We start from the raw sequence: 9,492 nt of genomic DNA, 5'->3' as shown, positions 1-9,492 counted from the left end.
CTGTCAAACGAGGTATGAAGAATAATAAAATGTCACTAACAGACGACAGCTAATGTGGAAAATACTTCTCTGACTATTTTGGCACGATGCACTCTCCCCATACATAATACAAAAGCTTCGAGATGCGTCTGCTGCCTGGCCATCTATTAAACCTGAAAAGAACAAAATGTCGCAGAAGGTAGCCCTTTTTCCACATGCGACTATTTTGGGTTGAGAAGTGAAGGAAATTATTTTCAAAGTTCAATTAAATTGATAACTTCAGCAGACAGCAGAATTGCATTTCAAAAATGCAGCAGTGAATGTATTCAAACTCGCGACGTCTTATCTACAGTGTGCAACACTTACCGTTACACTACTATCTGTGACACAGCTACACCTGCGGCAGGAGTCAACAACAGTTCCTCCAGAACTTCCGCATTAAACAATGCTGTGAGATAATACATATGACCTGATCTAGACTTCTGAGAGACAGACAGTTACAGCTTTTCTTTTGCACTGCACGACGGTTTCAACAAACAGATAGCGCAATAGAGTAGCTGAAATGGAAAGAAACACTTCCTATTTAAATTTCTGCATCATACAGTGTTGGCAGTTCTCTGTAGATGGCAGTTATGTTAGTTTATTTCGGTGATTACTAAACAGAGTCGAATGTATGTTCTGGATAGCCGAGGCAGCTAGTTCATGGTTATTCGGTTAACCAAGTAAATGAATGTACTGAACATGCTGCAAACGTGTCAGAATTCTCATCGAGTGTGCGGCATCGGTGTTATGATAGAGAAATGGGTCACAGAGAAGAGGATTTGGTGGTCTGGTGGATTTGTGATAGGTTCGTATATTGACGGTCTAGTTTCGATTCCGACTTCTGCTGATGCTTCTTGATTGGGAGAGACAGATTCTTTTCACATCTGGCAACGCCAAGTGAAGAGGGTATAATGGCATTGTGGTCTGAAATTCACACTAAGCATGATATTCCTTCTCTACCAAGTAGTCGTTAGGTTGAACCACAATAAAGTCAGCAGTGGCGACATGTAGAAACTCTATAACCAGTTTCCTTTCTTATACTAGTTATTTATTTCTAGTGATGAAACAAATCCCATGTAGGGTCCAGGACACTTTTTCCATCTTTTATTTGAGCTTCCGTATGCCGATAAATTGGTTCTCAACTGGGAATGCAACTCAGACCGCCCTTAAAGCGAAATTTGATCCCTTCGTGACAATACAGCTCGACTACAACTTGTTTGCTCAAAACTGCAGATTCTTCAACATTCCCACATATTGCGCGTGAATGGGTTCGAATCCTGGCCCGGCACTAAGGTTTTCATTATGAATTATCAAACTCTAGCATGAGAACACCTATTGGCTGGAGGATAAGAATTTGGATTTTTAATGCATTTTCATTCGTTGTCAACACAAACGATATCTGACGTTTTTGACGCCCAGTCAGTCATACAACTATTTGTGAGATAACTGTAAGTTCAATGATGTTATTCCGAGCTGCTGATGGAGAAAGATTCGGTAGCTGACGTCTGTTTGTGTGCAGAAGCGATATGTGTGGGGTTCGATTCCCAGTCAGCACTGAACTCTCTGTCATATTATTTCTACTCGAAACATGCTCACATGTCGCTGCTGGTGTCACAAATCCACATTTAACGTTAGTTTTTTCAAGAATATAAGAGAGATAGGTGCCGGGTTGGAGTCCTGAGAAGGATAAAAATTGATGTTTCGTCTCGTTATTTCAGTTAAAACATCTAGCTGCTGCAGAGAAAATCCCGTATGTCACAGCTGATTGTGCTTTTATAACAATCCGATTAGGTTGTGGGTTCGAATTACTGTCCAACACAAAGCTTTACCTCACGGCATTTCAAGTAAATTACTTGTGAAGAAGCAATATTTTACATATCTCATAGTTCGTTAACAGTGACAATAGATGCTGGGTAGGAGTTCACGTCCGTTAAAAATGTTTACGTTATGTAATTTAAAGTTGATATTTGCTCATGCTGTCTAAAGTACGTCACTCTGTGTATGTCTAGTCCGGAATGACTGTTATTTTCCGTCAGTCACGAAATCTTAGTCTGCATGACCTGGGTTTGAGTCCATATGCAGAACGAGACGATTCGTCGTGTCATTTAAAGTTCGTACATATTCTCATCTAGCTGCTCGTGAATAGCTTAAATTTTTAATGTCATTTTGTGTTAAATAGCAAGTACGGTATGTTACTTTGAAGATGAAATCGTGAATACGACGAACTTACTACTTGCAATACCTACCCGACGTAATAATGAGAGTCGTAACATCTCAGGTATGTCATTTATTGCAATAAATGTGAGTTTACAAGCCTTAAGGACAGTCTTATCTGTGAGAAGGTGTTCCCTAATACACTCCTGGAAATTGAAATAAGAACACCGTGAATTCATTGTCCCAGGAAGGGGAAACTTTATTGACACATTCCTGGGGTCAGATACATCACATGATCACACTGACAGAACCACAGGCACATAGACACAGGCAACAGAGCATGCACAATGTCGGCACTAGTACAGTGTATATCCACCTTTCGCAGCAATGCAGGCTGCTATTCTCCCATGGAGACGATCGTAAAGATGCTGGATGTAGTCCTGTGGAACGGCTTGCCATGCCATTTCCACTTGGCGCCTCAGTTGGACCAGCGTTCGTGCTGGACGTGCAGACCGCGTGAGACGACGCTTCATCCAGTCCCAAACATGCTCAATGGGGGACAGATCCGGAGATCTTGCTGGCCAGGGTAGTTGACTTACACCTTCTATAGCACGTTGGGTGGCACGGGATCCATGTGGACGTGCATTGTCCTGTTGGAACAGCAAGTTCCCTTGCCGGTCTAGGAATGGTAGAACGATGGGTTCGATGACGGTTTGGATGTACCGTGCACTATTCAGTGTCCCCTCGACGATCACCAGAGGTGTACGGCCAGTGTAGGAGTTAGCTCCCCACACCATGATGCCGGGTGTTGGCCCTGTGTGCCTCGGTCGTATGCAGTCCTGATTGTGGCGCTCACCTGCACGGCGCCAAACACGCATACGACCATCATTGGCACCAAGGCAGAAGCGACTCTCATCGCTGAAGACGACACGTCTCCATTCGTCCCTCCATTCACGCCTGTCGCGACACCACTGGAGGCGGGCTGCACGATGTTGGGGCGTGAGCGGAAGACGGCCTAACGGTGTGCGGGACCGTAGCCCAGCTTCATTGAGACGGTTGCGAATGGTCCTCGCCGATACCCCAGGAGCAACAGTGTCCCTAATTTGGTGGGAAGTGGCGGTGCGGTCCCCTACGGCACTGCGTAGGATCCTACGGTCTTGGCGTGCATCCGTGCGTCGCTGCGGTCCGGTCCCAGGTCGACGGGCACGTGCACCTTCCGCCGACCACTGGCGACAACATCAATGTACTGTGGAGACATCACGTCCCACGTGTTGAGCAATTCGGCGGTACGTCCACCCGGCCTCCCACATGCCCACTATACGCCCTCGCTCAAAGTCCGTCAACTGCACATACGGTTCACGTCCACGCTGTCGCGGCATGCTACCAGTGTTAAAGACTGCGATGGAGCTCCGTATGCCACGGCAAACTGGCTGACACTGAAGGCGGCGGTGCACAAATGCTGCACAGCTAGCGCCATTCGACGGCCAACACCGCGGTTCCTGGTGTGTCCGCTGTGCCGTGCGTGTGATCATTGCTTGTACAGCCCTCTCGCAATGTCCGGATCAAGTATGGTGGGTCTGACACACCGGTGTCAATGTGTTCTTTTTTCCATTTCCAGGAGTGTAGAAATAGGTAAATGAGTACCTTTTGCTGCAGATAATTCAGTTAAAGAAGTGTTTAAAGATCATTCAAAGCAGCAGATGTTGAAAAGGGGAAAGGAGAACTAAAACAACAAGAGAAATATATTTGCATAAGAATTTGACTTGCAGGAACAGTGGAAGACGAAATGTAAAATCTATTACATTGTTCAGACAGTAAGGATAATGTAGGTCAGAATAAGAGCAAAGAAGAAAACATCAGGCTAGCTGTTCCATGGAATTATGTTTTAGTACAGTTCCCAATTAAGAAACCAATTCAATTAGATGGTAAAATGAACGGGAATAACAGATGTGTCAGATAAAAATGCAGTAATAACTTTACAAAACCTTTCTGCCTGTGGAAAACCAAAAGGTGGCCGGTTTGCCTTAATTTTCATGTCAGACTGAAAGGTTTTAATGTGCTATGCATTGTTATTAAGGGATTCATAAAGATGTATGGAAGAAACAATGTCTTCTCAAATATATTTATAAAAATTTGACAAGAAACATTTTTGTTAAACTACTACCCACCTCCTCCTACACAGTAACGGTTTCCTTTCATTGAATTTGTACACAAAAATTCTTCTCTAGTACGAGTAGCACGCAATGTAGTTAAGTTAACAATTTCCAAATTTTCTGATTGCAGAGCCATTTTCGCTCCGATACATCTGAAATAGTAACAAGTGGAATATGTCTCGCGCTTCGTAAAAGTTTGAAGAAGGTTACATCCTTCTCCGCCGCCGTTTTTTGCAACATGTTGCAAAATGTCATCTATGCGATGTACTGTAAAACATTTTCACCTCATCACGAACTTTTTTTCTGTGTCTATAAGTGTTTAAAGGCAAAGAAGGATATATCTGGACTTCCCGCTCCGTCAAGGCCCTGTAACCCCCAAAGGAATCACTCGACAGTTACCTTAAGCTGTTCAGCCAAACCATGAAAACTTAAACCTGGTTCACGGATAAGAGTTTTGAATTCTAACACGTTCAAAAACAACTCCAATGTCTTAGACATGATATTGACTCTCTCGGTATAAAACAACTTTAGGTAAGTTTCCTCTCCGCTACTCAATGCTTATTCGAATATATATGAGCGAGTTTGCGGTTGAGGGCCATGCCTAAATGTCGATCCTTATATACCCGCGTCGGAGTTGCGCTGCCTTGCATACAATCTGCAGCAACGTGTTCCACAAACGCTAATATTCTGACAGCCCCTTATACACATTTGTAACTCACTGATATTTGAATTTTGGCCAACTCAGTAAATGTATAGACTGTGATTTGAAGCCTAGTTAATTAAATACATTCATCTCCGTACCACTGCAAAGTTTGTCAGAAAAAGCAGTAGCGCTACAGGGCTAATTCTGCAACCGCTGCAGAACTTTCCGTGAAATCAAACGAACTGAATGATTAAATTATTTTGTTATTTCTTTTAAATCAATACTTTCGGTCTTTCCACGCTACATACGTTGCAGGCCGATAGTCGTTTGTTGTCTGTGGAAAAGAGCGGCTTACATTTCATACCGACACATGGATTATGTGGGAGTAAGAGAATGCATGTTAGGTTTTACTAACTACTTAAAAATCTTGCAGCAATGTTACGGCAATTGTGCAAGCAACACCTAGTTTGACATATTGGTGACATTTTGTACAAGTTTCATTGTCATCCAATTTTTAGTAGAAGAGTAATAAACGTTTCCCTAAAAAATAATTTTGCTTGCGCTTACCCAGAGTGGAGTACACGGTCTTGTAGGAGAGTACGATGTGAGTATTTTTATCCACAATTGAAGAAAATGAAAAGGATTACAAATAAATGAGTGAAATTACAAATGAAGAACATTTTTTCGGAGATTTCGAAAGTGTCATAACGTCCTGTTAGGTCGAAGAAATGTGTATCGGTAGAAGTACTGTGCTAAACTATTGCTTCTTCTTCCTCCAATGAGATGTTCTTGTGAATCGGCCTAGATGCCCACTACCTTCGCCGGTTTTAAGACATTTGCTTAAAGCTTTCGATGCTTGTCTTACTGAGCTCCTGTTTTCAATAAGGCCAAAACCTTCATGATGGAGTGGCTCTGTTACTGGCTATCGAGTTGATGTTCGCGGTTGGTTTCTAAAAAAAAAGGAAAAATGCTTTTGTGGAAAACATGATTACATTCGAAGTGTGTCTGGGAGGTAGATACTGTAACGTAACAAGCTATTCCCATTTCTCACAGGTGCAGTAAAGGAAGGAGCGGTAGGCGCCTCTGGTCCAATAGCTGCACGAGATTCGTTCATGTTCCTTTTTACCCCTTTGGTTACAACGCAGCTGACGCATCTATATCAGATTAGGCTGTGGCAGTGACAGCCTGTCAATAGAACGCTACGAATGTTTGTACTCTCTATGAAACTCAATAAACTGCATAGTTATTCTCCGATTTCGTCCAAACTTTCAACATTGCATTGCGTTATGGCTAAACTAATACTGCCCAAATTTAATTTCGTTGTTTTTTATAGTTTAGAAAGATTTGATCTATAAATCAAAAAAGTCATTCTGGTATTTAAAAATTGAGATAGTAATGGCAACAGATTAACTTTCGACATCCTATGTAGGTATTATGAAATGTCCAGATTCCAAAAGTCAGTTAACTAGAATCTTTCATTTTACAACATAATTAATTTTTATTTGACGTAATATTGGAACCTTTTAAAATTAATATTCAAATATATTTTATTACCTTTGATTGTGGCACCATACACAATCCTTAACCCGGTTCCAGGGAGGTAAGGTCCCCTTTCCTATTCCTCCACCGTGGTAGTTCCTGTCTGGTGCGTCCGCGTCGCGGTGGTGGGCATCCTACAGTTCAGTAGGCCGAGTGATAGGATGGCTCAGTTGCGACAGGGATCCAATCCCGTGCGGTATAGCACGGAACCCATTCCCAGGGTTATCGGTGAAGACCTTAATGACAGCGACAACGGAGAAGAAAGACTTCGGAACTCCGAAGATGGCAGATGAGGCAACCCTCCTTTCTGGGGATTAAATGAGAAGAGAACCACTGCTTTGTGGTGGAGGAGAAACTCCAGAGGCTAATGAAGACAAACCCAACAGAAAAGCCTGTCTTGAGTTAGGCCTAGCAATCCAACATGAAAGTCTTCATATATTGCTTTCAAAACACAGACGAGCCCCGGAACGAATCACTCTGGATTTGACCCCACTACTTCTTCAAGTACCTGAGATTCCAAATAGAAACACTAAACGGTATATGTATTTATGCAGCTCAAGGGGGATGTAGTGAAGAAGAGAAGATGGACTTTGAAAATGAGTTAGAGAACCATATAGAGAGTGTTAATATAGTGATGGGAGATTTTAATGAACAGGTAGGCAAAGACAGAAAGGGATATGGGCAAATATTGGGGTGTTTTGGATACGGAGGCCATAATAAAAAAGGCTAAAAACTCCTGGATTTGTGCCAGAGGAATGGAATGAAAAAAGCAGTTTATGAAGAGAGAAAGGCATGTTATCACCAGATACAGTTGGAATGGAGAAACCAAGAGTGTAATTGATTATATTTTAGTAGATAGAGAATGGGGAGAGAAAGTAACAAATATGAAGGTAATTCCAGGTGTGAGTGCAGATGGAGACCATAGATTACTGGTGGGACAATGGAAAATAAATCAGTGTGTGAAAAATAGGAAACAGAGGAAAGTGATGAGGACATGGAATTGGAAACCGAAGGAGAGTGAAAATGCTGAGAAGTATAGAGAATTAATAACACAAAGATTTCCAAAAAAAGTTTTCTGCGATGTAGAAAAAGAATGAAGTTTATTGAAAGACACTTTAGTCGAAGCAGCACAAAAAGTACGTGGTAGAATATCTGGAAAGGAAAAAGTAAGACAGACTAGTTGGCGGGATGTTGCCACACACCAAGCAGTAAGAAGAAAAAATGGAGCATAGAGAAAGTGGCAGAAACTAAAAATGACGAAGACCGCAAAAGATATATAGAAGGAAAGAAGAAGTGCAAAGAAATAGTGGTATCAGCAAAGAAAAAGGCATGGGAAGAGTTAAAAAAAAATTGATGAAGATGTGAAGAGCAATAAGAAAATGTTCTGTAAAACGATGCAAAACAAAGTCTTCTGAAGTACCGGTAAAAATGTAAACAGAGGGTCGTATTGTGACTGAAGATCCAGTGAATATAAAAGACCTCTGGAGAGAACATTTTTCAGAAACTGTTAAACACTGAGGAACAGTTACACGAAGAGACAACAAATAATCGAGAAATTGAGAGAAGTTGGGAAGAAGAAATAGGAAAAAATTTTGAAAAAAAAAAAACACAGCCCTCAGTCGCGAACACAATTAATTTGTAATCTAGGTTTCGGTGTCACAAGGGACATCTTCGGACAAAATTAAAACTAAATGTTACAGCATAACGTACCAAAAAATACGAAAGCTGCGGTCATACCTGACAGCATCAGATAGCCTGAATTAAAATCAAATGCAACAGAGGTGCAAGCCACTAGCGGCTGCCATGTGTCCTCTGCTACGGTCAACACAAAACAGAAACATCATGTGACTTGTACGCCATGGCAACTTCAAGACAATACCACCATCTGGTGGCTAATTGGTAAAACAAGCTATTTTGTAAACATCTCTCGTAACTGCAGAGAGGGAAATAAACAAACATCTGAACGGTGTACATGAACCTTAAGAATTAGGACAAATTACACGGTAAGAAATGGAAATAGCTGTGAAGAAGATGAATGGGGAGAAAGCCCCAGGACCTGGTGAAGTATCAGTGGACATGATAAGAGCAGCAGGTCCAGTGGGAATGCAGTGGCTGTAAAGAGTACTATCAAGTGTGTGTGGAGCAGTAGTACAATACCTAACGATTGGAGAAGAGGAGACATTGCTCCCATCTTCAAAAAGGCAATAAAAGACGTTGTAAAAACTACAGAGGAACAACCGTTATGAGTCAAACAGCCAAGACTTTTGAAAGAATTTTACTAAATCGATAAGTGAAAACATAGAAAAGGAGCAGAGTGAAGAATAGCATCGGTTTTGGAAACGACGAAGCACGATCGACCTGTTATTTTCTGTCCATCAAGTGATGGAAAAAAATTGTGAGTATAACAAAAGGGTGATAATTGTTTTTATAGACGTAGAAGAGGCATATGACTCACTTAACAGGGAAAGACTCTGGGGAGAAATGAAGAAGATAGGTATAGAAGATGAATACATTAATGTAATAAAGACAATGTACAGAGGACTAAATTGTAGAATTAGAACACTATTGAGGAAGTCTGAATACTTCGACATAAAACAAGGACTTAAACAAGGAAGTATTCTGGCTCGAACAGTCCACGGGTGTACTGCCTGTCCACAGTGTCCGTAGTGACCGTTGGACACTATGGACGGACAGTTCACCAGTGGACTGTTGGAGCAAGAATGGTTCAAATGGCTCTGAGCACTATGGGACTTAACATCTGTGGTCATCAGTCCCATAGAACTTAGAACTACTTAAACCTAACTAACCTAAGGACAGCAAGCAACACCCAGTCATCACGAGGCAGAGAAAATCCCTGACCCCGCCGGGAATCGAACACGGGAACCCGGGCGCGAGAAGCGAGAATGCTACCGCACGACCACGAGCTGCGGACGTTGGAGCAAGAAATACGCCTTGTGAGACTGAAGAATCACAAGGAAGTAT

The sequence above is a fragment of the Schistocerca gregaria genome, chromosome 6 (assembly GCF_023897955.1).
Source record: "Schistocerca gregaria isolate iqSchGreg1 chromosome 6, iqSchGreg1.2, whole genome shotgun sequence".
In the NCBI taxonomy this organism is placed as follows: Eukaryota; Metazoa; Arthropoda; class Insecta; order Orthoptera; family Acrididae; genus Schistocerca; species Schistocerca gregaria.
The sequence above is the reverse complement of the archived record's forward strand: the minus strand, read 5'-3'. Positions refer to the sequence as shown.